Source organism: Saimiri boliviensis, chromosome 21, assembly GCF_048565385.1.
Source record: "Saimiri boliviensis isolate mSaiBol1 chromosome 21, mSaiBol1.pri, whole genome shotgun sequence".
NCBI classification, from domain to species: Eukaryota; Metazoa; Chordata; class Mammalia; order Primates; family Cebidae; genus Saimiri; species Saimiri boliviensis.
In genome coordinates, this window is record NC_133469.1 from 6886106 (window position 1) to 6913713 (window position 27608).

The following is a 27608-nucleotide window of genomic DNA, read 5'->3' on the forward strand; positions in this document are numbered from 1 at the left end:
CGGGCTGCAAACGCGTGTGCACGGGTGCGCGCTTGAAGGAACAGGCGAAGTAAAGGGAGTTTGCTGGAAGCTAAAAAAAAGAATGAATCAAGGAAATGGAGTCTCATTCCCAATTCCCGCACAACTAATAATCAGGGAAATATCGTATTTCTGTTGTTGTAGAAACAGTCATTTAACAAAATATTTCATGAGTATTAAAATCACTTGCTGTGTGTCTCAGGAATCTAATCACTGTGATTAAGCCTAATGAGCATGAGTCACCTGTGCAGAAATGAACGGGAGGGGCCGATTTCCCGTGAGAAGTGCCTTTGGAAGCAAGTCCCTACCTCAGGCTGAGTGTCCCCGTGTTCCCAGGGCAGTGCTGATGGAGGGACAGGGGAAATGCAGATGGAAAGACGCAGCTCTTTTCAAAAATGGAGCAGCCCAGGTGGAAGCAGGCTCTCTCCGACAGGCCATGGTGATGGAACTCTCATTGTGCAGGGGCTGGAGTTCCCTGAGGACTCTTTCAGTTTCACAAGGAAGCCTCAGAAAAGCAGCCTGATGAGCCATCCCATGGCAAAGAGAAACAAGAGCTACAGATGGCAGCAACTTCCTGAGACAATCGACCCAGCGTACCACAGACACTGGGTACAACAGACCTCGGAGACAACAGACCCAGAAGACCACAGGCCCAGGACGAAATCGACCCAGTACCCTCAGATTTTCAAGGACCTTAAAATGCAAACATGTTACATCAAACTGTTCTCCAGCTTCAGAGAAACAAGACAGCAAACACAAGTCCAGAAACAGACCCAAGAGCTAAAGACGGTGAATGCCAGGGATGAGAGCTTTGGGGTCAGTTTTGGGTTCCAATCCTGAGGAACTTTGTAAGGTGAGCAAACAAGTTATTTCTAATGTTCCCTGATCTTCAACGTGTGAGAAACTAAGGGAGTCATAGCCGCTTCACCAACCCCTGAAGTGAGTTATTATCAGCAAACCCGCGATCGCCGGCACGGCCTTCCAGGACTCTGGTTTGGAAAGGTGCTCGTGCAGATGCATGGGACAGATGTGAACAGTGGGGGGAGTGGCCCACAAAACTCCCCTTTCAGCTGCCTGCAGGTCCTCCATAGCCCTCCGCCTGCACCATCAGGGATGGCAGAAATGAGCCACAGCCCCGGGTGCTGGCAGCCCTGCAGCCCAACAATGGCGAAGCCGACACGCTTGGCTGGAGAGTCAGCGGGTGCCCTTCTCAGTCTGAAATAGGAAAGGCATAAATAACTGTCATGTTAGATCCACTCCCATCACAGTTGAAACAATCCAATTCTCACTGGAGCAACCTAATTAGGGGGCTGATAAGCCTTGTATTATGGGCGAGTGAACGTTTGCTGTAATTCTTTCCAGGAGAAGGCATGGATGCCAGTGTAGCTTTTGGTAAGGGACAAAAATACCAGCGTCTTCAAGGAGTCGAGACCCCTCCCGCCTTCACAGGTGGAGCCACCAAACCCAACCCAGGTCCTACTTACGTAACCTGGGAATGTCCTGTGGCTTGCCTGTCTACTCCAGATTTAGGAGCAGACCCAGGGTTCAGGATTCAGAAGCGGATCTGAGCGCTTGCTGACCACAGTGAAAGTGATATCAGCCCCTCGCCTTTGGGATTATACATTTCCTTTATTTACTAATGTGCATGGTAATTGAAACACCATGACTGACCATTCACCAGGACTCATCACTGTAGGGTCTGAGGAGTACTTAGCCCTCACTTGAGCACTGTTCTACATCTGCCTAACAAATCTTAAAAGCAAGAACCAACAAGAATAAATAGTTTCCAGCTAACTTAACTGAATCCCTCCCCCCCCCCCAAAATTTAAGAATATTTATATCCAGCACCTTAAAAGACTAATTTCATGCCGGACATGGTGGTTCATGCCTATAATACCCAGACTTTGGGAGGCTGAGGCGGGCAGATCTCTTGAGACTGGGAGCTCAAGACCAGCCTGGCCAACATGGTGAAACCCCGTCTCTACTAAAAATACAAAATTTAGCCAAGTGTGGTGGAGTGTGCCTGTAATGCTAGGGAGGAGGCTGAGGCACGAGAATTGCTTAAACACAGGAGGCGGAGGTTGTGGTGAGCCGAGATCACACTACTGCACTCCAGCCTGGGCAACAGAGGGAGACTCTGTTTGTTTTGGAAAAAGAAAAAAAAAACAAAACAAACAAACAAACAAACAAAAACAGGAAAGAAAAAGACTAAATTGACAATTTCTTGCATCCAAAAATCACCAGGCACCCAAAGAAATGAAAAATGCAACATTGGGAGATAAATTCATTGAAACTAACTCAGAACTGATCCAGATGTCAGAACAGTAAAAAGTGATTATCACTGTATTGTGTATCTTCAAAAAGTTAAGTAGAGACATGCAAACTACACACACATACACACACATTCAAACCAAACTTCTAGAGATGAAAACTGCAGTGTGTGAGATTGAAGACACCCTGGGTGGGATTAATAGATTAGAGGCATTGCAGAGAAAAAATTATTCACAACTGCCAGAGTTTGGAAGCAGTAAAGATGCCCCTCCATAGATGAGTGAATGAATAAACTGGTACAATTATAAATAAAATGAGAGTCCAAACAAGGGAATGTCATCCAAGATTAAAAAGAAATGAGCTATGAAGCCATGAAAGACAAGGGAGAAACTTAAATACATATTACTAAGTTAAAAACAAAAGTCAATTGGAAAAGGCTACATACGATCTACGTATCATATACTTTACAGCATTCTGGAAAAGGCAAAACGGTGGAGGCAGTGAAAATGTTTTTTAACTGCTGAGGGTTAGTGGGGACGGAAGGATGAATAGATAAAGCACTGGAGACCTGAGGGGCAATGAAAATCCTCTATATGATACTGTAATGGTGAGTGCATGTCCGTATGTATTTGTCAAAACCCATCTAACTGTGCTACATGAAGAGTGAGACCTAAATTGTGGGCCCTCAGTAATCCTGCTGTGTCAGTGTAGATTCATCAACGGTAACACGTGTGCCCCTCCAGAGGAGGCTGTTGGCCGTGGGGAGGCTGTGCGTGTGCGGGGACAGGGCATTTATGGCAAATCTCTGTCTTTTCAACTTGATTTTGCTGTGAACCTAAAACTGCTCTGAAAAAGTAAAGTCTTTTTTGAAAAGTCAACCTAGAATTCTGCAGTCAACAAAAGTATCTTTCAAAAATAAAGGTGAAGTACTTTTTCCAACACTCAAAAGCTAAAAGCACTCATTATAAGCAGACCTGCAGTGGAAAAAGTATTAAAGGAAGTCCTTTAAGAAAAAGGATGTAAAAAATAAATCTACACAAAGGTAAGAAGGACGAGCAGAAATGGTAACTGTGTAGGTAACTATTTTAAAATGTATTCTTATCGTTTAACTGTTTTTAAAGATAATTACTTAAACAAAAGCATGTAATGCAGGAGTCATAACATGTGTAAGCAAAACGAATGACAACCAGAGCATAAGGCTAGTAGTGGAGAAATTCAAATATACTGTTACAAGGTTTTATGCTATACATGATATGGCATATTATTTCAAAGTAGATTGTGATAAGTTAATGATACATACTATAAACCCTGAAGCAACCACTAATAATAAAAGAGTTATATATAAGAAGCCAGCAAAGGAGGGAGTCACCCACAATATCCACATATTATCTATAAAAGGTAGGAAAACATTAAAAATGGAAAAAGAGAAAAAAATACTGAAATTAAAAACAGACAGCAAGAGCATAGACTCAACCTAATAATATAATCACATTAAACATAAATGGTCTAAACACTCTCATTAAAAAACACAGATTGCCAGATCTATATAAAAATGACTCAAATATACACAGATGACAAGAAATATACTGTAAATATAGAGACAAAAAAATAAAGCAAAAGAAAGGAAACAAGCTATGCCCTTTACATTAATCTGAGACGTGGGTCTCACCACCTGCAGAAGTCTGGCCTGCAGACCCTGACTCAACGGCCAATGAATGGACACACTCTCACACCATTACAGTGTTTCAAGTGGGCTAGGATGGCCACTGGCTGCTTTCAGAGGGTGAAATGCAACCCATCAACCCAGACCCTCTGTCCTTCACACATTCATTCCCTCAAGATTTTACAATAGGAAGATGCATTATCCCAGGTGGCACACCATGCTAATCCCACACGTCTACGCAGTAAAGGGCACACTGACTACCTGGACCTGAGGGGCATGGTGTCCCAGTGGAGGCTGTGGCAGAGTGTCACTGTGCTCCCACTCGGGTCCTCTTCCTGTGCACAGAGGTGTTGGAAACAGATGCTCGGTGCCACAAAGAAAATTTAGCCCTGAGACAAAGGATCTTTCAGCAATGTAATTTTTACTCCCTGGACTGCAGGAAGGGTACCCTCGCTAGCCATCTTGCCACGAGAGTACAATGAACAAAGGAAAACACACAAATTTATTCCTTACGCATTTGGGGTTGTTCTTACTGCTGTGTCTCATTTCTGCTGAGATCAGACACAGCAGTTAGTGTGTCCGATCTGGAGGTCTGGAGCCAGACCTCACAATCTAAACTAAAACCTGGTTAGCTAACAAAACGTTTCTAAACAGGCAAAAGCAAAGGAGAGCTGGAACATGCCTGTGAGCACGTCCAGCACAGATATCTTGGTCAAAGTATAAGGACCCAGAATGTACTACATGCCTGGAAGCATGGCATGTTAACAGCTATAGAGGATAGGGTTTCACAAGGTTATTAGCACACTTATGATTTATTCTTTAACAAGAAAGAAAACTTTAAAAAGGAACTTTTCTAGTTCCCACAGATGAAAACCAGTCTTCCTCATAATTAGACTGTGGGTGATACACTGAGTTCTGGCCCAGGGAATGTAGGCAGAAATGATGTAAATCACTTCAATCCCTGATCTTCACAAGCATCCTGCACGATTCCACCACGCCCTCTTCCCTGATCTGCTGTTAGAAGCACGGGATGGAGGGAGGTGTTGTGGACTGAATGTGTGTGCCTCACAGAAGTCCCAGGTTGAAACTCTAACTCCCAGTGTGTCTATATTTGAAGACGAGGCCTCCGAGAAGTAACTAAGACTTTATGAGGTCGTGAGAGCAGGGCCTCAATCTTATGGATCCTCGTAAGAAGAGACCACAGGGAGACAGCAGCAAAGTTCCCCCTTTCCCCACCATGGGAGGAGGCACAGAGAAGGAGGCACCTGCCAGTCAGGAAGAGGACCCTCCCCAGGAGCCGTGCTGGCGGGCACCTTGATCCCGGACTTTCCAGCCCCCAGAACTGTGAGAAAACGCATTTTTGTTCTTGAAGCCGCCCAGCCTACGCTATCTTGCTGGGGCAGCCAGGTCTGATCACTGTGGAAAGTGTTAATGGTGAGTCAGAGGGCAGTGGCTGTGGGGTACCAACTGGGAATTGACTTTAGCCCCCATCCGACAGAACTGCACTGAGCTGCAGAGTGAGGGGAAATCAGCCTGTTTCGGTCAAGCTCCAGAGAGGTGGGGGCTGCTGTTTTGGCAGTGAGAGGCATTTCCCCGACTGATGGAGACACTGGAACTTAGGCTGGGTGTTTTCATTAAATAAGGAGGGAGGTGAGATGGGCTTCAAGGTCAGGCAGCTGTCTGGGAGGAACCTGATGTATGAGTCCATTTTCACACTGCTGATAAAGAGGTACCAGAGACCAGGTAATCTATAAAGACAAAGAGTCTTAATGAACTCACAGTTCCACGGGGCTAAGGAAGCTGCACAGTCCTGGTGGAAGGTGGAAGGCATGCCTTACACGGCGGCAGGCAGCTGAGACAGCCAGAGTCAAGTGAAAGCACCATCACCGCTGTGACGGGGGCTCCGTGCACGCTTGCTCATTAGGACGGAGGCATACAGTCCAACTCATCAGCTTTCCACTGGACCGAGATAGAAATGATGGGCTGGGTCCACCTTCTGTTGTCACTTGAGCAGGTGTAATCTGAAACGGTAAATAGAAAGTGAAAGGGGAAATCCCTTAAAAAGTCATCAGATCTCCGAGATGTATTTGCTACCATGAGAATAGTACGGAGGAACCTGCCCGTGATTCGATCATCTCCCACCAGGTCCCTCCCACAACACACGGGAATTACGGGAGCCACAGTTCAAGATGAGATTTGGGTGGGGACTCAGCCAAACCCTATCACCTGATTACCAGAAACGAAAAATATGCTAATGTGAACCAGGCAGAGGACACACATCTTGGAACTTCAGCCTCCTCTCTGCGTTCACTCAGTCCACGCACCCACTGAGTCTGTGTTTCCGGAGAAGGAGGTGAGAAAATCATGTGAATGGTGAGTCCTGGTAATTTGGCAGTACATGACAAGAGGTTGCAAGAAGCAGGTGAACCTCAGGAAGGCGATCAGCGACGAGAGAGGTCCCTGAAATTCTGGGATGGCAGAGTGGGAAAGCTGGACTGCCTGCCTCTTCAGGTGGAATCTTCAAAATCTGAACTACAAATATCAAGCCAAAGTTGGTGTTTTTCCCTGGATGTAATTAAGTCAGTCAGGGAGAGAGGAGCGTAACTGGCATCCAGAAACAAATATATGAGTGAGATAAAATCTCCATGAGATTCACCGTGGAGCTGAGATGGCTGGATTCTGGGAGGCCCAGGAACTGCCTGGAGGAGGGCCAGGGAGTCTCCATGCTCACAGCAGGCGAATCTCCTCATTCCTCAGCAGAGAAAGAAAACTGTTACTGTGCTAAGCCTCTGGGATTTGGGGATTGTTTGTTAAAGCAACGAGCAAGTGTTACTCTGGAAAAGACAGAAGCAGAGGAGGGTGAGAGGCAGACATGGGGGCCAGGAGTAGATGCAGGACCCACAAGACGGAGCGGGGGATCAGGCTTGGGTGGCTGAGAAAGAGGCTCCCTGGTGAAGAAATGAGGTGAGCGCTAACATCCAGGGACTACGTGCTGCGTGCCAGGAACTGCATCCCTGCCGACAGCGGAGCAAGGCCCTGGGGATAGACGCGGAGCCGGCTGTGACGGGGGCTCAGTGCAGGCTTGCTCCTTAGGACTGAGGCATATAGCCCAGCTCATCAGCTTTCCACAGGACCAAGATAGAAACGATGGGCTGGGTCCACCTTCTGTCGTCACTGAGCAGGTGTAATCTGAAACAGTTAATAGAATTCTCAATAGGATAGATTTATTTTAGTATAGATTTATGGAAACATCGAGACGATGGCACGGAATGTTCCTGTCCTCCCTGCCGTGAGCCAGATGAGTCCCGCGGCTGTGGGCGGCGAAGAAGGTGGACAGTGCGGGGCTGTGTTTACCAGAAGCTAGAGAGCAGTTGCAGGGAATAGCACACTTAGAGTCAGGAGGAGAAGACAGGAGGTACCAAGGAGGCTAGCAGGGAGGGACTCTTCCATTAGAGCCCGCAGCGAGAAGTCAGAAAGCTGGAGACACTCGGGCATATGAAATGAAGAGCCAAGGAGAAACTTGCCTAGCGTTTGGGTTTGTAAACGCAGGCGGAAGGAACCAGCATCACAAGAGGAAGCGGGTGCAGAGGCCTTTGGGGCCAGGTTAAAAGGGGAGAGAAGGGACGTACTGAGGGCGGTTTTCCATGTAGAATTCATTCATCTTGTTCTTTTGTTCACTCGGTGTTGATGGGAAGCTCAGCTCTGTTTCAAGGCACACGCCAGGGTGACCATCTTCCTTTCACTCAACAAATATGGGGGGCTTTGCATATCAGAATGAAGTATCCTGGTCTTGGTTTAATTGATAATGGATCAAATTAAGGTTTCCAGGTAAAGGAGTGATAAAGCAAAATAAATCTCCTGGAAAGCAAGCTCCCGGCAACAAGGAACAATCAACAAGGAACACCTCCTTTCCCATGGTGTCTGTGCACCTGCCCGGCCCAGCCATTAGTGAGGGTTTAATAAGGGCTTGACCGACCTGTAGATTATCCAAGCCTTGGTGCGGGAGGGCAGGTGCAGGTTGGGAGTGTGGGAAGCGTGGATCAGGCACACAAAGCCCCTCAGGACGTTGTGGGGTAACCCAGGAGTGCATGAGGATGCAGGAGGCGGGCCCCACAGATGAATGTCTCAGCCCTGACCGCTTCTGTCCACGGCTCTCCTGCAAGAGACGTTTCAAGGATGTGTTTCCCAGAGGCCCTGAGGGGTGGAGGATGGATAACAGGAAGAGGAGGAAGCCAAGGAAGGGTGTGAGTTCAGGAGAAATTTCACAGAATGCAAGTTCAGCTGGAGCCTTCAAGGGATTTCTGGACTATGCCTCAGAGATGTCCTAACCCAACAGAGGACCGGGAGTTCCTACCCCAGCCCAGCCAAGGGCACCCGGGAGAGGGGCAGGACGCCAACTCCCAGATGTCTCCAGCCCTTTGTGTGGGCAGACGATGCAGGGCCAGGGGCCAGGGCGGTCCGCCAGAGAAGGGCGAGGGTCCGCCGCAGCAGGGGGAGGAAAGGGGGCCATGCTGGAACAGAAAGGGGTTGGATGGGATCCAGGCAGAACCTGACAGTGTCGGCAACCATGTGCCTGAGCGGAGCTGACGGAGCGTGAAGGAGAGGTGTGGAAGGCAGAGCCAGGCTCTGAGCCTGGAGGCTGGGGGATGATATTGATGGGCAGATGAGGCTGGAGAAAGAGGACATTCAGGGCAAGATAACAAGCCCAACTTGGGAGAAAACCACCCACCTCTGTCCTACAAATCAGGCATAAAGGAGGTATTTTTGGAATGCCTACTGGCTCCTAGCACCCAGAAAAGCACTTCCGAAGCGGAGTCTTGCTCTGTTGCCTAGGATGGAGTGAGGTGGTGTGATCTCGGCTCACTGCAACCTTCACCTCCCAGGTTCAAGCGATTCTCCTGCCTCAGCCTCCTGAGTAGCTTGGGACTACAGGTACCTGCCACCACGCCCAGCTATTTATTTATTTTTTTGTATTTTTGGTAGACATGGCTTCACCATGTTGGCCAGGCTGATCTCGAACTCCTGATCTCAGGTGATCCGCTTGCCTCAGCCTCCCAAAGTGCTGGTATTACGGGCGAGAGCCACCATGCCTGGCCAGGAAACGTGATTTATATCACTACCCCATTTACTGTTCATGTCAACCTTGCTGGGGTGGATGAGAAAACGGGGCTTGAGCTTACACGCTTTACTCAAGTTCAGAAAAGGTAGCAAATGCTGAGGCTGAGATTCTAACCCAGGCCCAGGAATTCTGAAGCAGGAGCTCTTAAACACTATGCGGTATGCATATTTATAGCTTGTAAAATCAGTCGGCCCATCTGGCTTCCCCTTTCTGGGCCCATGGTCTTCTGTGGCTTCCTCTCCGGAGCACGCTTCCTCTTGGCATGGAAGGAGGCTTGGCCTTGACCAGAATTGGGGCCTGATGGACCCCTTTTGTGAAAAAGCCCAGTGGTGCACTCGCCCCGGCACGTGGCACCCACCGTGCCTTTACTAGGTTATGATCTGTTTTACTGTGACTGATTCCATGGCCAAGTGTCCAAAGCCAGAAAGGTTTCTGAGTCATAGTTCTGGAATGTAAAACCACAGAATGGCTGGAATGTAATAATCAGAGCCCACAGCTAGCGGTCCTCTCCTTCTCAGAAGGAGGGGTCTCCACCTGGGCTCTGTCCTGGGGCACTCAAAAACTCCTCACACAGCCTCTTTCTCCAATCGCATGCTGACTTTGTGTTGCTTTTATTCTGCGGGTTTTTTTTTTTTCACCCAAAAAAAAGTGAGCGTCCCCTTTTCAGACAGAATTTCAATAGAGGGACAGAGAGGAGGTATTGGAGGAAGCCGGGCAATTCTCTTCTCTGTGATCCACCTCCCTGTTTAGCACAAATAATTTTAGCTTGCTGCGAAAACTTGGTCTTCTAACTCAATAAAGAACCTGTTTTCCATATATAAAGTATTTTTATTTTCAGGCTTCAGGCAAAAAAGCTTTCTCTTGGCTATTTGGTATTTTTCCCACATTTCTGCTTCCACAGGGCCAGCATCAGCCGAAGTCGGCCTCAGCATGGCAGCATCCCACAGAGGTGGGCACGGCCACACACTGCACACGCACTGCACTGTCAGAACACACATGCCTGGTCCCAGAGTGCCACAGGGCCCCCAGGACTTCCCATCATCGGCCAGGCAGGCTCCCCTCACCGCCTCCAGGCTGCCTTGGTGGGGTCACTCCCGGCTGTGGGCCTGGCCTCTGACTCCCGGTGCCACGCTCCACACCCCCGGGCTCTCTGACTGCAGGCAACAGGGTGTGGCCTCATAGCATCAGCAGAAGGCATCCCAGGCAGCTCAGACAGAAGGGCGGTCCCAAGAGCCAGGTGCGGGGAGAGGCAGTGGCCAGGCCACTCAGGGGTTGGGAATCAGAAAGTGCCTGATGAAGGGCCTCAGCAGCCCCCACACAGGGAGCAAAGAGTGACAGCCACCACTTCACATGGCCACACGTCTGCACCCAGGAAGAAAAGACCTGAGGTGGCAACTACGTTTGCAGAGGATGAAGCATGACGACACATAGTCCAGAGAAGGCAGCGTCTGGGGAAAGAGGAACGGTTACTGGGAGGAGGGGTCACAGGCCGTGTGGCCATAGAGCCACAGCTGTCACCACAGGGTCAGGCTAGGACCGTCTGCTGTGGCTGTGCCCGCGTGTGAGCCTGTGCCCCGTGGTGGATCAACCCTGCTGCCCAAGTGTGCCAGCCTCTCTCTCTGCTTGCCTTTCCTAGCCCATGTACACACACACATGCATGCGCACACACACACACAGGCACGCACACAGAGGCATGCATATGCACACACTCACACATGCACACCTGCATTCATGTGTGCTCACACACACACGCACACACACCTGCACACATGCATGCACACACATGCACACTCATGCTCACCTGTACACATACGTGCTCACATACATGCACACGTGCACATGGACACATGTACGCTCACATGCGCATGCACGCACACACGTGCGCACATACACATGCACACACGCATGAGCACACATGCACACACACAGTCCTTGTCCCCCACACACATTTCCCCACGTGCAATCGCTGCATGCATGCCATTTTACACCATGAACATTTTATGTACCTTACTCCCTAGTTGTGATTTTGAGTGCCTAGATACCATTCCCTCAAATGACGGGCCACACTTCACTGGACCAGCTCTCTGCAGAGGAGTATTTGGTCCAGGTTTCCACCGAGTGGAACTCTGGGAAGTCATGCTGCTTTCTACCTATGGCCCTGTCCTTCACAGATCAGCTCCTTGGGGCCAATTCCTCGGGCCAGGATTACTTGGCAGATGGTAGAGCCATGCTTATGCTCTTTGCTGATGCCCATAAATATTAAATGCAATAGCCATGGAGTGCCGGGGACTCTTCCAGCGCTGGCTCTTCCCCTAGAATGTCAGCTCCTCAGGGTGGGACTTCGTGTTCTGCTAATGGCCGGGTCCCCAACCCCTAGAACAGAACGGCTCTCAGGAGGCCTGGGAAGGTTTGTTGAATGAATGCTGAAATGAATAGCGGCCTGCCACTTCCAGCTGAGGACTCAGGCTCAGAGAGGCCTGAGGGTCCGTCTGCTGTCATGTGACTGGAAGTGCGGCAGCCAGGCCTGGCCCCCAAACATCTGCCCCCCTCCTGGGCCCACACTGCCCTGCTTTCTGAAGACGTGGGGGGCTAAGTCAGCTCACAGCCTCCCGCACAGCCTGACTATAAGGACCCCACCTCCCCCCACATCTGCAATGGACGCCCATTCCCAGGCAGACCTGCACTCAGGGGACATTTGGGGAAGGAGCGAGGGCCAGGCAAACGTGGGGACCTGAGCTCATCCATGACCAGGAAAGGCAAGGGCGCAATGCAACCCCAGCACCCACAGAGGGTCCTGAGGGCTGCAGCTTCATCCCAAGGGACCCCCGAGGGGTAGAAACAGAGTTCGGGGTCCATTCCAGAAGGATCCACGGGGCGCAGCAGACAGTGCTGGGAGTGAGGGCAGCCAGATGTATGGATGCCTCCCCTGCCCCACCCTGCTCTGGACGCCGGATGCACAGAGCCCAAAAGACGCTGCCCCTGGGTCTGGTTTCAGCAGCCTTCCCTGGCCAGAGCCCCGGCTTCCAGCCTGCCCCAGTCATGGCCATTTTCACCCCTACCCAATCCCAGAGGCTTGGTAAAGCAAAGAAGCCGATCAAATGGACGTGCGGGTTTTCAGGACGCCTTCGTCATCAGCATGTTCCCCCCAGCTCCCGGAGGAAGTGCTGACCTCAGCTAATGAGGCCAATGGTTGTATTGGGAAGGTGGCGTCACGCACAAACAGGGAGAGAAGCAAGCCTCACAGAGACCACCACAGCGGGCCTGAGGGGCAGCTCCCAGGCCCCGGCAGGCAGAGCCCCCAGGGAGGGTGGCCTGTCACTGTCACAGCATTCAGGGGAGATTGCACAGCGGAACTTGGACTCTGACCGAGAAAGGGGCAAGGAACCCACATCTCACCCAGGCGGTGGGGGGTACCATTTTCCACTTGGATTTGGGGCAGAGGCCACTTTGCCTCCTGAGCCTGAGGGGAAAGGAGTCCTCAGTGCTGCTCCCGTCCCCGGTGGACAAGCAGCAGGGAGGGGGAGGGCCCCGCACACTGGTGTGAGTGGGAGCCCAGGGCAGGTGGGGAGGGTCCTCCTTCCTTTCAGCAAACTGCTGAGCAGCAAGTAAGACTCCCACCACCAGGATGGGAGTGGGTTCCAGGAGCCCGAAGAACTGGCCTGAAGTCACAGAGCAGGAAAGGGCCCTAGTCCCGTGCGGAGCTTCTGCTCCTGAGGTCCCCTGCCTGCAAGGTGAGGCTTTCTCAGCCCAGGAAGTGTGCATTCTATTGCTCTGTGATGAGCACCGCCACGGTTCGGGGCCTGGGCTGGGCCTGTCTGCCATGCCTGCTCTGCTCATGCCTCAGCCCTGCACTGGAGCCACGGTCCACAGGGAGGGAGAGGAGTGCAGGGCACCCAAAACACGTCGTCCGATACGCAGGCCTCAGAGCGCCCTCACTTTCTCAGAGAGAGGAAATGGGACCCTGAGAAGTCCCAGTGCCACCTGTGAGTGACGTGACGGTGTAGAGCTGGGGTGAAAGCCCCACCAGCCATTTCCTGGGCTCCTGTCTGCACCTGTCACAGCACAGCCCCTGTTGGGGTAGGAATCTCTGGGGAAAATGCATGAAGCCTTGGACAGATGCTCCAGAAGACACCCCCAAAACTGTGCGGGGCCATTCAGAATCATGTCCCCTGATCCCGCTGTCACGGGCAATGCCTCCCTCCTTCCTTAAGTCGGCCACCTCCCCGGCAGCTGTACATCTCCTTCGTTCTCCAGCTGGAGAGTACACGTCCATGCCAACATGCACACACACACATGCAGAAACACACACCTTGCCCTCACAGCACACACATGAACACTCATATGCACACACACACACATGCACACAGATGTGCAGGAACACACACCTGCGCCCTCACAGCACACACATGCACTCACATGTACACACGTGTGCACACACACGTGCACACCCACATGTACACTCTCACTCTGCTCCTGAGCCCCTGCCTTTCCATGCCACCAGCTCGCCTCCCCCTCACACTGACTTCCATCACAGCCACCACTCCTTGCACACATGGAAGTTTCAGCTCCAACGCAGAGCCTTTTCTTTCCGTCTCAAGCCCTGCATGAGTGGGCCTGGAACACCCATGTGAAAGCCCACCACAGAGGCACGACCTCACGGTCCCTTGACTTTCTTGCCTGCAGTAGCCTCCTCTCTCTACCTTTGACTCCCATGCTCAATGTTGGAAAGAGATGCTTGATGCTGCAAAGAAAAATCAGCACTGAGACAAAGGATCTTTCAGCAATGCAATGTTTACTTCCTGGACTGCAGGAAGGGTAGCCTCACTAGCCATCATGCCAGGAGAGTACAAAGAACAAAGGGAAACACACGAATTTATTCCTTACGCATCCGGGGTTGTCCTTACTGCTGTGTCTGATCTCCGTTGGCTGGAGCCAGACCTCACAATCTAAACTAAAACCCGATTGGCTAATAACTTAAACCTTTTCTAAAGAGGTAAAAGCAATGGAGAGCTGGGGCATGCCTGTGAGCATATCCAGCACTGATATCTTGGTTAAAGTACAAGGACATAGAATGTACTACGTGCCTGTAAGTGTGGTGTGTCTAACAGCTACAGAGGATAGGGCTTCACAAAGAGTTATTAGCACACTTATTCCTAAACGAGAATGGAAATTTTAAAGAGAAACTTTCCTACTTCCCACGTTCAAGGTCACAGCTTAGCTTTGCCGTCCATCCCCTCAGCTCCACCCCATCAATCTCCCCTGTGAAAAATGCCGCACAACCAACATCCTTGTTCATTGGCTCCCAGTAGAACTCTTCGTGGGTTTCCTGGAGAGCCCTGGGGCAGACGGTGACTACGGGAAATGCTGCAGCTTCCCCTGGCTGCTCTCACCCCTCAGTAGCTGAGACTCATGCTCCGGAGAGATGAAAAAATGAAAGAAAAAAAAAAAGATGGAAAAAAAGAAACAAAAGAAAACAATGTCTAGATTCACTGTCACCTGAGCTTGGTGGTAGGAAGAGGTGAGGGTCCATGCCTGGGTGGCCTCAGTAAAGTCAGCCCAAGTCCTTGGGTTGGGGAACATTTTTTCCTCTGCTCCCCATAGCCATGGAGTTCAGACTCCAGCTGCACCCACTGGCCCTGCCCGTGCGACCTCTGGGTGGCATCGAATTTCACATTTTTAGAAATCCATAAGACCATTTCTCCTTCTTCTTCTTTTTTATTTATTTATTTATTTACTTTTGAGACTGAGTTTTCCTCTTGCTGCCCAGGCTGGGGTGCAGTGGCACAATATCTGCTCATTGCAACCTCCACTTCCCGGATTCAAGTGATTCTCCTGCCTCAGCCTCCCGAGTAGCTGGGATTACAGGCATGTGCCACCACACCCAGCTAATTTTGTATTTTTAATAGAGATGGGGTTTCTCCATGTTGTTCAGGCTGGTCTCAAACTCCAGACCTCAGGTGATCCACCCACCTTGGCCTCCCAAAGTGCTGGGATTACAGGTGTAAGCCACTGCGCCCAGCCAGACCATTTCTCCTTCTAATAAACGTCTCTCCTAGCCTGAAATATAGACAGTCCAGGGTTTTTTTGTTTTTTTGTTTTTTTGTTTTTAGCATCTTACAATTAGCAATTCTTAATGAAATGAGTTTCTTAATTATGTCAGCAACATCAATTCTGGTATAAGCGGCAAAATGTTGCTTTGATTCACATTCATTGGCCTTATCCCCTCCAAAAATAAATAACAGACCCACAGAATTCCATTTTCTCTTGCAAGTTTATCTCACCATAACATCCCATTGAAATGATGGGGAAATTGAACAGTTTATTCCAATGAGGTGACTAGTACATTAGGACAGAAATTGGCTTTGGAGAGATCCAGGGAGGACAAAATAGACGCTGAAGCCTCAGCATCCTTGGGCCTCGGAGTCCGTGCTCGGCCGCATTTCCATTCTTGTCATTTCCAGGACAAGTTGGGAACATGCTCTGGGAAGCTGGTTACCCTAATGACTCTTGCCATTTCAAGCTCCAGAAATCTACTTGCTTCACCCTCCAGGGGAAAGTCGTGTTCTACAAAAACCAAGCCACTGGCTCAAGCAAAGGGAAATGGAGAAGAAGCGTGCATCCCTCACGTCCACCTGCGTTCCCATCACACTCCGCACGCCCTATCGGACGCCTATGGGGGGGTGCTGAGCACGGACCTGGGCTCTGTCCCCTGGGAGGGCCATGTTCACAGACTGCGCTCCAGAGCCGTGGCACCGAGGGCAGAGACACGGCTCTGGGGTGGGTCTGCAGCCCACGCAGCCTGACGTGGGCATAAATCAGTCTTTGGAGGGGGGCCTCCCTCTGTCCCCACCCTGGCACTGACCCTATGCAGGAGCTTTCCTCCGTGAACCGTGAGTATGGCCACTCGCTGCCCAGGCCCGGGCACTGGGCAGGGATGTTTGAGGACAGGGAGCTTCTTTTCCTCGCTGATCCCACGCGGCCATTCCCTCAGCCCTGAACATACCCGAGGGGCCTGGGAGCACATGCACCAATGGGACAGGCGTCATCGTCCACCCCAGCTGCCCCCTAGCTAAGTACCACAGACTGGGTGGCTTCGGCAGCAGAAACGTAATTTTTCAGTGTTCTGGAGGCTGGAAGCCTGAGATGAAGGTGCAGGCAGGGCTGGTTTCTCCGAAGGCCTCTCTCTTCGGCCTGCAGACACCCTCTTCTCCCTGTGTCCCACCTGCCACCCCGTGTGTGTCTGCGTCCCCCTCTCCTCTTCCATGAGGACACCAGTCAGACTGGATCAGGACCCACGCCTATGACCTCATTTTCACTTCACCACCTCTTCAAACACCCTCCCTCCACATGCAGTCCCATCCTGGGGTCCTGGAAGTTAGGGCTTCAGCATAGGATTGCGGAGGACAGGACACAGCTTGTGACACCAGGGCATCAATTGTGTCCCTGGAGGGCCTGTGTCAGGGGACGGGGGGCGGGGATCTACACCCAGATTGCACACCACAGGGCACAGGGGCACTTCTGGACAAGAAACTTGGCACAGGTCCAATGGTGGGGCCTAGTGTCAAGGAATGTACCAAATAGTCCTAGGTAAAGAAAGGCCGGTGGGTTAGAGGAAAGTGTGTTGTAAGGGCGCACCAGACAGCATGGCAGAGAAGAGGCTGCTGCAGAGCCAGGGGCTCAGGGAGTTTGACAGACTCGTGCTGGAGGGACACCTGCAGAGCAAGGTCCCTGTGGCCACCAGCTATTTGTGGGCAGCGTCCCTCGGAATAACCACTGTGCCTCACTTGGGGCCCCTCCTCATTGTTGCTAACTTATCAGGACTCCACAAAACTTCTGAGTTTTTACCAGAATGAGGGCGATGGGACTCCACGCCAGAGAAATGGCGAGGAGGATGTGGGCTTGCTGTGTCGAGGCTCCCGGAGCTGAGAGAAGGCGACAGAGGAGAGCACAGGCCCCTGCATGAAAGGAGGTGGTGGGTGAAGACGCTGAGACCCGAGGAGGCAGTTTCTTGGACACAACCTAAATGCCCAGCAAGAGGCGTTTGCAGAATGTGCTACATTTGCATGAAGCAATACCATCAATATTTACAATAAATTAAATCTCCGTCTCCCCTAGCCAGGCAGAGAGCCAATGGCCTCAAATCCACAGGCAGCTCCACGGGCCCCCATCAGCCACTAACAGGCAACTGGAGATGGGATCAGACCTGGGCTGAGCCAGTGCCTCTTGGGAGAGTGGAGCCCCAGGAAGGATGAGCTCAGCCTTCACCCAGCGGCGTCCTGACAGCCCTCTGGAGGTAGAACATCCGTGCGTGAGACGAGAGCTTTGCAGAAGCAAGGCCCGGGTTGGCTCTCTGCTCAGCACGGCACAGCTGTGACAGCACGCAAGCAGCTACCTTTTTCCAGGCTTGGAAAGTTGCACAGCTTGTTGTGAGTTTTATATATTGTAGCTAAATTTCCAGGTCTAGCAATAGGGTAGAATAAACTCCAACAATTCTCTGAGAAACATAATTCACCTAGAAATGCAAGATGAAACATAGTAAACACCTGCTTTTCATTGAATGGCTGAGCTCACGAAAGAACGAGGGAATGAAGGGAGAGATGTTGGAGTGACAGGAGAGGGGAGAGGGGAGCGGTCCTCTCTGCGTGGGCATCTGTGGCTGCTCTGTAGGGTGCTGGGGCTCTGCCTCCATCTTGGCCAAAGGAGGAGTCCCCATGAGATGTGGGGGTGAAGTAACAGAGAGGCTACTCCTCTCTCAGGTCTGGGATTCAGCGAGGGAGCCAACAGAGGCCGAGCAGTCTGTCAGGCTCCTGTGCAGTCCCAGGCCCCGCATGCCATCCTCAGCCTTTCTCTAAACCACTGCAGCCCCGAGGCAGCCCGCAGCCCTTGGCCAAGAGTGAGCAGCCAAGAGGCCCTCAGGGCAAGAGCTCCCCACAGATCTCCCTCCCATCTATTCCCTTTACGTCCAGCAAGATGGCTGGACACATGGGCCCCCAGGTCCAGAGTCCCCTCCCAGTTCCAGCTATGTCCCTCTCAGGTCTCAGCTTCCCTGGCTCCCTCCATCATTGCAAAAAGTCAAATTTCTAGCCTGTACCTCTTCCCCCATAACACTCATGACACTCCTGAGCCCGGGCTGGATGTGCTCCTGTGCTACGATGGAGCAGAAGCGGATGCAACAGGCTCCAGAGCGATTCGGGAGCATCTGGTGAAGATGCTGAGACCCAAGGAAGCTGCTTCTTGCAAACAACTTAGACACCCAGTAGCAGGTGTTTGCAGAATGCATGTTATATGTGCATGTAGTGATACCATCAATATTTAAAATTAATTACCTGGATCTACATGGATTTCTATGTACAAGCATAAAACCCAACACAAGTTGAGCAAAAATGGGCGGGTTACAAAAGGGTAGATGACATAATTCCATTTACAGTAAGTCTTAAGACCGTGGAAATCAGTAGTACATGTTATTGATTATTTACACATACATTATATAAAGTATGAATGTGAAACACAGAAGTGAATTCTAAGAGGGAGGAAAGGGAGCTGTATCAGAGCAACCAAGAAAGACGGCACTCAACTACAGTTTAATGCGTATATTTTTCTTCTTAAAAATGCTTTGGAGGGGCTGGGGAGGAGGGGAGAGAGAGCATGGGGAGAAATGCCAGATGTAGGTGAAGGGGAGGAAGGTAGCAAATCACACTGCCATGTGTGTACCTATGCGACAATCTTGCATGTTCTTCACATGTACCCCAAAACCTAAAATGCAATAAAAAAATGCTTTGAAAGAAATAGGAAAGTGTCCCTAGCAGACCTGGGTGCAGGTTGTTACATGATCTTCCCATGCTTGGAATATGCTGCTAACATATCCATCCATCTGCCGTGTACAGCATGATCGCCAATGCCAAGTGCCTACAGAAAATCCACTGACATTCAATGAGCTAATCCAGGCATTCCCAAATTTTTTTTTTTTTTTTTTTTTTGAGACGGAGTTTCGCTCTTGTTACCCAGGCTGGAGTGCAATGGCGCGATCTCGGCTCACCGCAACCTCCGCCTCCTGGGTTCAGGCAATTCTCCTGCCTCAGCCTCCTGAGTAGCTGGGATTATAGGCACGCACCACCATGCCCAGCTAATTTTTTGTATTTTTAGTAGAGACGGGGTTTCACCATGTTGACCAGGTTGGTCTCGATCTCTCGACCTCGTGATCCACCTGCCTCAGCCTCCCAAAGTGCTGGGATTACAGGCTTGAGCCACCCAAACTTTTTACACAGGGGGCCAGTTCACTGTCCCTCCGACCGTTGGAAGGCGGCCACATACTGTGCTCCTCTCACTGACCACCAATGAAAGAGGTGCCCCTTCCTGAAGTGTGGCGGGGGGGCCGGATAAATGGCCTCAGGGGGCCGCATGCGGCCTGCGGGCCATAGTTTGGGGATGCCTGAGCTGATCAATTGCCAACTCAGCTGAATATCGTGACGCAATTTCCTGTTTTTAATTTTCCTCTTCTCACGAAGTAATTTTGCATTCTTCATCTTATCACTTTTAAGAGGCGTGAAAGGATCCCTATCATTAGACCCCAAATAAGGAATGTTGAGATGGCATCCTAAGAAATTATTCAATGGAAGAAAAAAATGTACTCTCAAAGATGTTAACTGTTGCATTGTGTGTATTAGAAAATAATTTCTAAGGGGAACACAATTCAGCTGTTACATTTTATAATTTTATTTGAAAAATAAGCAGTGAGGCAAGTAGCAGGTGAACAGGAGCAGTGAAATATCCAACACTGAGAAAAATCTGAACCCATGTAACCAGGTTAGACAAAAGTCTGGAACAAAAACCAGCAAGATTTGTCACAGTGGTAGAGTTACGAGTGCAGAATTAATTTTACTTTTTCAAAATTGTCATACAACATTGTTTCCTATATGATAATTTTTAAAAGATGTAACAAAAGTAGTATATTTAGATGTTGGCATTTAGCACAAAATGTTCAAGACTGATACAGCCCTGTTGAACAATACCCTTTTTTCAAAAACAAAACAAAACAAAACAAAACAGTGTCCCTCTTTTCTCGTTGAACGGTGGTTGCCTCGCTTTGTTGTGAATGACTATTTCAAGCCTTCCTTCCTTTCCCTTTGCTTTTCTCTACACGCGTGTCTGTAGTTTCTTCTTGAGCCTCCAGCTGTTGTGTGGTGGATGCATTTTGTGGTTTGTCAAACCAAGGCTTCCATTCTGCCTGAGCCCCTGCAGAGACTCATGATTGGAGGGATGTCACTTCACTCTCCACGCCTGTTTTTTTTTTTTTTTTTACTTACAAGATGGGGACAATAATAGCTATATATAAGGTTGAATTAAATGAGCTAATGAATTTAGGGTCCCTCTGTGTACAGTTACTGAGTGATTCAGTGGTGAACAGCGCGCGCGCGCGCACACACACACACACGGTTTTGCAGGAAGAAGGCTGGCATCAAGCACATAGTTGCAAATATTGCATACAATGTTTCATGTGCAAGGTGCCGTCGATACAAAGTAACAGGTCTCAGGGGAGCTAACAAGAGAGAAGTCCAATCAAAAAGGCTTTCTGAGGGACTCTACCATGCTTCCCTCAGTAAATCATGATCAATACATGGTAACTTTTTCTTTATTGAAGCTATCATTAAATTGCCATTTTGTCTTTTGTGTGCTTCTTATAAATGGGCTTTGTGGTTTACCCTAATCTTGTGGTCTTTGTCATGGAATAGCTTAACTTACTAATATTTATTTTCATAAAGTAATATTTTTGTCTTTCTTCTGTCATTAAAAGACAAAAGGCATATTAAGAAAAGCCTTAACAGCAAAGCCTTAATATCGTCCACATTTAAGGAGCATTTACCCACCACCAGGAGACAAGTGGTTGAACGGTAAGTCATGGGAATTTTAAACATGTGAAAAACACTCAGCCTCACAGGGATTTTAAAATGCAAATAGGAGCAATTACGAAACTTTTTTCACCTTTCAAATTGGCAATTTAGCAAGATAATATTTGATGTTGGGAAGGGTGAAGTGAAATGGCTGTATTTTTCCTGGCCTGTGGAAATAGAAACTTGAATCGCCTCTCAAAAGCAATGTGGTAATCTAGGAGATGAGAGTTAAGAGTGTGCTGTTTAATGCCATCATCTTGCTTCCAGGGACCATCCTCAGAGCAGCTCAGAGGTGCAGACAGAGGCGTTCATGCAAAGACGTTCACCGCAGCTTTCACAGATGAGCTGTCAGCCACCTGGAGGAATCTGGCTGGGAGAGGCAGCCCAGCACAGCCCAGCCTTTCACGGGGATTTTTAGCTAAATATTAGGGACCTCATTTTTCCTGCCAGACACTGGTTTATAAAAAGTATATATAGATTTGCAAGTTAAAGGTTCAGAATTCTGATGGCATTTGCTCAGGAGATGGTAGATAGATGCCTGCTTTCTACTCAAGAATGCATTTGGCAGTGATCAGATATGAATTAACCCCACTGTTTCCTTTCCTAAACCAGTGAGCACTTACAGAGGCCCACACAGAGTTGGGGGCTCCCCAGCGCCCTCCCCAGCTTGGGAGAGGACCAAGGTTGAGAGCCGTGGGAAACGCTCATGGCCCCTCCCCTGGGTGAAATCTTCATTCTTCCTGAAAATGATCATTGATTTCTCTTTTAGGGCAGTCAGAGGTAGTCTCAGTCTTGCCCTCATGCGAGTCCAGTATCTTCAGAGCTTCCCCACTACCCGCCACCGGCCCTGAGTAGGACAGTCCCCTTTTGTGGGCAGGGGTCCCGGTCGCACAGGATACTGGTTTCTGCCCAATGTATCCTCTGCCCACGGGCCTCTTCTTTCACTTCCGTGAGGTCCCTGGAGATAGAGGACAGACCCACAAGCAGCAAGAGCAGTGGGACAGGCCACAGGACGGCTCCCAGCACCTAGCACCCAGCCCAGGAGAGGCTCGTTCACCCCGGCCGCAGTCCTGAGCAAGGCTTTATGTGTCTGAGGATTCTAAATTCAAACCTCAGCTTCCAGGCAGCTGTGCTGGCACATCTGTCAAGCCTGGAGGTCAGAACATAACGTGCCTAGTAGATTCTTAGCTCAGATGTTCGCATGTACACATCTTCTTCTTGTCCTTTTTCATCAGGTCCCCAAAATGTCACAGCCAGGCCTGCAACAGCTGCCCCCCAATGTGAGACATGGCATCCAAGCATTCTTCATGACGTCTTCTGAGATCAAAATATATAAAAATTAAAAGGTCCTCTCCTATGTCTTTTTATAAATACTTTCCAAATTGTCTAAAAGAATATTCTGCTTTTCATGTTCTATATTTCAGCAGGCGAGTTCTATTTAAATGAAGAAAAACAGCATATTCCAAATCTTTTGTTCATCCGAGACTTCAGGTAAAAATTGAAGCATTTAAATTATGCATCCTGGCGGCTTTCTCTCATCGTCAGCATATGAGTTGAGATTTTTTTTTTTTTTTTGAGAAGTAAAACATGAAATTCAAAATATCTCTCAAGTCACAGCATGATGGTTTACCAGATGAGTGGAGAGGAAGACCTCCCTCCCTTCTGCTGCTGGGGCCTGCCTGACGAGGGCATCAGCACATTCTAAGCACTCAGATTCAACAGGCCGGGAGCCTTCACCCTGTCCCCTGGACCAGATGCCACATGGAGGAATCACATGGGCAAGGAGGGCCAGTGCTGATGGGCCTTGAACGCCAGACTAAGCCATTTGATTTCAGTTTTGTGTCTAGTCAGTTGAGTTTCTCTCTCTCAGTGTTGGAAACAGATGCTCGGTGCTGCAAAGAAAAATCAGCACTGAGACAAAGGATCTCTCAGCAAAGCAATTTTTGCTTCCTGTAGGAAGGATGCCCTCGCCAGCCATCTTGCCATGAGAGTACAGTGAACAGAGAAACAGCAGGCAAATTTATCCCTTTGTCCTTCCTGCTGTCTGATCTCCATTGGCTGGAGCCAGACCTCACAATCTAAACTAAAACCCGATTTGCTAAGACCTTAAAACTTTTTTAAACAAGTAAGGGGATTAGCTGTGAGCTGGGACATGCCTGTGAGCATGTCCAGCACAGGTATTTTGGTTAAAGTACAAGGACATAGACTGGACTACGTGCCTGTGAGCATGTCTAACAGCTATACAGGATAGGGCTTCACAAAGAGTTATTAGCACACTTAGGATTTATTATTTAACAAGAAAGGAAACTTTGAAGAGGAACTTTTACTTCCCACACTCAGGAAACTGCAAAGACTTTTTTTAAAAAATGCAGTTTGATATGCAAATGTATGTTTTTACACTAAATGGTTTGATTGCCAAAGAAAAAAAACCAAAGAATATATTTTGTATTTTAAAAATATCATCCTTATGACCCTTAAACTGAAAGTGTGGGTTGGGACTCCAGCCAGGGAACCTTCCCAGCTCACCTGGGTTTCTCTTCCCTCTCTTGTCTTCTCAGGGCAGCGTTTATACAACTATTTGCTGAACTGATTAGGTGTGAATTCTAAGCTGATAGCGCTTCATCACTTAGCATTACAAAACTGTATCAAAGCCCTGTGTACAAACGCGTTTTTGCACTTTTCTTCATCTTTTTTCATACTTTCTTGCCCCAAGAAAAACTTCTTATCACCTCTCTAAGGAATTTAATAGCTGTGAATTACAAGCCCAACAGCTAGCGTACCTGTCTCAGCATTTACTCAGGAGCCAGAGTAGATTGTTTTTCCTTCTGTAAATTCAACGTCAAATGCTTACAAAAGTCTCGAGTTATAGAAGCTTCAAATGAGAAGCTTCCTCCTCGGGAATAGCCAGGATATAGGAGACTTTCACGAGTTTATTTTGTGTCTACAGAGATATGCCCTAAAGCCCCTAAAACCCACACATGCAACAATGAAGCTGTGCCGTTTCTCCTTTACCCTCCGAAAACGCCGCCTGACTTCCAACTTTGTGTCACCACTGCTCATGGATCTCAGCAAACGTGAAGCACGGCCTCAACTTCACATATGCTCGCAGTCTGTAGTGACCAGGCCGCACAGAAATTCGGGATTTTATCAGGAAATGCTGGAGACAGGTCAGTGGCTTTGTTTTCTTTTCACAGACATGGCTGGATTCACAGTTCACGTCGACTTAAATTCCAGCCTAACGAAGGTGCGGACATCCGAGCCGGGCACACATCCTCTCATTCATCAGACCGACCTCCAGCCAGCACCCCTGACAGCCTTTCTGCAGCATCTCAGAATAAATGTTGAAAACAACAACTTCCTAACAAGCAGAAGGCGGATGGGACTCGCTGCATTAATCTATTAGCAATGAGATGATTACAATCGGCAGTGCGTGCTGTTGTCTGGAGTTGAATAAAGGCACACATGTGGACGTGGTCAGGGAACCACCTGCTGTTTTCAACGTGCTCCTTGAAGCCCAGCCCAATAACTGCTGTTTCTCTCCTGTAACCTGGTACCTGCCGACAGTGAGCCGGCAATGGGTTCACTGTCTGAGCACATCAGCCACCTGAGGACACTTAGCAGGACAGGGGCAGAGAGGAACTCCTTGAACAAGGACAAGCATAGGGCAGCTCCCTTCCCAGTGGCTGGGTCATTGGCAGCTGCTGTGACTCTGGGGAAAAGCTTGAAACACGCCCCCAAAGAACCCTCCACCTGGGACTAGCATGAGGGGGAGACACGCATGAGGGTCTGAAGGGGACTCCCCGTGGCCATGGCAGTGCCCTTGGGCAGCTGAGGCCTGCAGCCTCCCTGGTCTCATCGCCTGGAGCCCCTCCTGTGGCTTCTGGTGGAATCTGCAGGGGAGGGGCGCTGAGAGCGGGTGGCCCACTCCATCAGGTTAACACACACAACAGCCAGCAAAGGGCCACATCCATCACACAGGCGCAGACACAGAGCAGAGCCCAGGGAATCGATAGCTAGGAGGCCGCAGAGGCTCACTGGGGGTGACCGTGGCCACAGACCATCATGCACCTTCCCATTTAATTCTCAGCAACCAGTGAAGGGCCCACGTGACCTTGCCTTTGATGGTCAGCACCTCCAGGGCTGGGAAGCTGAGCATTATCTGCCTAAAGTGGCTTAGCTCAGCCCAGCGGCTGGAGGTGTGCCCGGGGCCTCCCGAGGTGGAGGTCCATTCCCTGTGCTCTGCTTCCTGCCTCACCCAAAGAAGGCATCGCTGCAGGAGGCTCGCAGCCCACTCTGAGAGCAGAGTCCCAGAGCCTGTCCTCTGGGGGACTGGAGCATGACTTGCCCCAGGAACACTCCCTCTAGGGACCCTCCCTCCAGGCATCCTCCTTTCCAGGACTCTCCCTCCAGGCACCCTCTCTCCGGACTCCCTCTCTCCTGGCACCCTCTTCCTAGGCACCCTCCCCGCCGGCACCCTCCCTCCGGGCACCCTCCCTCTGGGTACTCTCCCTCCCAGGCTTCTTTGCGTGGTACTATGTTCCCCATTCACTGAGGCCTGTGGTGCCTGTCTCTGAGTTTATCAATGGCCACATGCAAATATTTGCCATAGTGACTGGGCTTACAAAACCAAGGTGTTTAACTTGGGCTAGCAAATTGGGAAGGGGAGAGGTAAATGTGTCATTCAGTAAAGAAGGCCAGATAAGGATGGGGGTTTGAGCTGATTTTCAACTTCAAGCAGGCATAAAATCCAGGGGCAGCATAAAGGAGGGGAGTCCCAAGACAGAGGTGGTTCTAGGGCGTGGGATCTACAGCCACTGAAGTCCCCAGCATGACCCCAGGACACCAGTTTGGGTGTTTTCATAGGTGCTATTAAAAAAAAAAATGTACATGAGGAGTTCGATCGAGTTAAACTGACTTTTTAAATTGCAGCATTTTCTCGGAGCTCTTGCAATGCTAATGTGCACAATCATCGCTAAGGAATGGGCATGCATACTCCGATTCACAAACTTATTAGACCAGGAACTCTGCTTTCTGCTGTCTCCTGTGGGACACTTCCGGAAGGTACCGAATGAGGTCTTATCTCCCCACTATGAAGCAACGTGGTCAGGGAGATTCCTCGTTGCTCAGACCTGAGTCAAATCCTTTATCCCCACACAACTGACTCTATGATCGTGAACTCTGAATCACCAGTTCCTTCTCGGGGGGAAAAAGCCATAGTATCTGTTTGGCAAGGTTGAGGTGCACATCCTCAAGGATGTGCACACAGCACGTGGTGGGTCCTCAGGGACAGCAGGTCCTCTTGGGCTCACTGAGCAGGAGACAGAAAGACACAATTATCCATCTGAATACAGGATGCCTCTCCATCCCTAAAATCTGGCTAAACACTTTTTACTCAATACTTAGTTCTGCTGTTTTTATTTTAAGAGGATTGAGAGCCAGGGAAGAAGTAAATTTACCCAGCAGATAGATACTAGGAGTCCATTAGACCAAATGCCAATTATTTGATAAGCCCCTTGAATGAATCTGAGGCCTGTCCTCTGCACTCACCAGCAAGCTCCCTGGGGCCCGGGTAACCCCACACCAGGCCCCCAGGAAGCTGGGCTCTAGGCCTTACTGCTGGGGGAATGGCCTCGCCCCCAGGTATCAACACAGAGGAGCGGAGATATTTCCATGGTGCTTCAGAGAATTTTTTTTTTGCAGGAAATAAATCTTCAGAAGTGAGAATTATAATTGAGCCGAGTTCAGGATAGCCAAGTGTAATTTTAGCAACAAAAGTAGAGGGTTCCAGAAAAAGCATCTCAGGAACAGTCAAATTAAGCTGCAGGGAGATAATTGGATGGAAGGTTTGGTTCGGCAGCACTTTGAGTGTTGAAGGGAAAAAAGAATCTTTGGGCAGGAGGAAGTGATGTCTTCTATTGTAAGGATGGGAAGGGGTGCAGAAGAGGCGCATACTGAAAGTTTCAGGCTTGGAGAAGTTTTATGCCAAGTTTTCAGAGTCTCAGCTGAAAATTATCCGTGAAAATATGACCCACTGGGACCCTCCTAGTGATGGAGTCTCTACCTTCAAAGTTCTCGTTTTGACACGACTATTGCTGCCCCCAGCTCAGACCCCAGAACCAGCCCAAGGGACCCCTCCCGCCCTGCTGAGCAAACTCCCTCCTCCCAGCAGCCATGCTCCCAGGCCCAACATTTGTCCTCAGTCACCTGGATGGTGCTGGGGGGGGCTTGACTGACCAGAATGACGCTATCCCTTCACCTCATCCCCCAACACCCAACAGAGTGCAGCAAACCTTTCATAAAGAAGGGGCATCATTCTCATAGTAATAATATAATAAATAATAATAATAAATAATTTTTTATTATCAAGTTCTGTCCAAGGAATTCAAAGAGACATTTTATTCCTCTTTTCCTAGTTCTGCAGTTCTTAAGGTGGGTGGGGTTGGAGGAAGAAGAAAATGTACATACAGAGTCTGTCAGTCCATTCGCTAGAACACCCGCTGTTTAATGAACTCCTTGGAAGTGAGCTGGCATTCTGAACCCAAGGGTTTCCAGATTCTGTCTAGAGTCCTGTGAACTAAACAAACGCTTGGTCCATGATGCGCAAGCTTCCCAGGGTTGCCATTAAAACTGAACGCTACCTGAGTAGTTC

General features: G+C 49.6%; 1 long non-coding RNA gene across 1 annotated transcript in view; it reads right to left on the minus strand.

Annotated features, from left to right (window-relative positions):
• The window catches only part of LOC104652139 (uncharacterized), a 96129-nt gene that overhangs the window by 10968 nt on the left and 57553 nt on the right, over positions 1-27608 (minus strand). The window contains exon 3 of the long non-coding RNA XR_745487.3: positions 5732-5973. This is a non-coding gene — a long non-coding RNA (uncharacterized LOC104652139). The remainder of the gene's footprint in view (positions 1-5731; positions 5974-27608) is intronic.